This window comes from Aplysia californica, unplaced genomic scaffold (assembly GCF_000002075.1).
Source record: "Aplysia californica isolate F4 #8 unplaced genomic scaffold, AplCal3.0 scaffold00221, whole genome shotgun sequence".
Classification (NCBI taxonomy): Eukaryota; Metazoa; Mollusca; class Gastropoda; order Aplysiida; family Aplysiidae; genus Aplysia; species Aplysia californica.
The window spans coordinates 1,028,225-1,029,447 of NW_004797491.1; positions in this window are offsets into that span (position 1 = coordinate 1,028,225).

Genomic DNA, 1,223 nt, shown 5'->3' on the forward strand with positions numbered 1-1,223 from the left:
GAAGAAGAAGAAGAAGAAGAAGAAGAAGAAGAAGAAGAGAATCAAACGTCAGAACAGCGTAATTATCCTGAGCATGATGCATAGATCAAGCGTGAGCTTGACATTGTGTTTACTTTCAACAGTGTAACAGTGACCCAGAATTTAGACCAAACAGTGCTTCCTTCTTTGTGGAATCAACCACATATGGCAGTATCTATCGTCTTCTCAATGAACATAGGAGAAAAGCATCTTTTTTTTTTGGTGACAGAACATGATGAGTAAATGGAGTACGATCTTTTCTTTTTTTTTTTGGGTGGGGTCACAATGTTTTTGCTTGGTGGAGTACGTGTCATGGGGAAAGGCTGAGCGGCGTTATGCAGTGTTTTGAGTAAATAAGAGCTCAACTAACAAAGAAGAGTTGGATTTCTTACACCCAGTCACCAGATGTAAGGTGAGCACATGTTTTACTGTACAGTGGCGTCCAGAAGAAACTTGAAAATGTAATCTCCCAATCATCGTGTTAAAGCCTTGCACTACCCACTCATGCAGCATGTCAATTTAAGGCTAAATAAAATCTGCATCATCTGACACAATAATATTTCACTTATGTTCAGAGATGCTCGAGATATGGTCACTTAAAATTGACCTTAAAAATTCAGGCATGGCAAAATTGGTCGAAATCAAAGAAACGTAAAAGTGCATTCGTGCGTGTATTGAGGTTCATCAACGTTGGTGGAATGGATATGTATTGAATATCAAATCAAAAGAAAATATTGTCTCTGCAATGAACAACATCTTCTGAAGTACATTTTCAAACAAGTTAGAAAGCAGATTACTTACAAATACCATGCTGAACTTACACTTAACATTGCATGTGCTCATTAGTATGATTTTGTTTTTGTTTAGAAGCTATTGGTCTTCTTGTAGAGCACAAACCTTTTAGCACATGGCTGTGTAAGCTAGATTTTGAACTAATCATCTGTCAGTGAGAGCAGAGGCCATGAGACTGCCTTTTTTGGGGGTGGACTGGGACGGAATAAACAAAATCGTCCGCATGCGAATCATCGGATGGCTTACTTTAGTTGACTACATCGCGCAAGTGTTGGAATGTCATGTCTTACCCTTATTTCCCTCATGGTGTCATTCATTCAAGTAAACGTCTCCATTCAGGGCATATCACTTTCTCATTGGGCCAATATTATTCACGAGACTATTCTTGGAAAACTATATCATATCAATGTTGG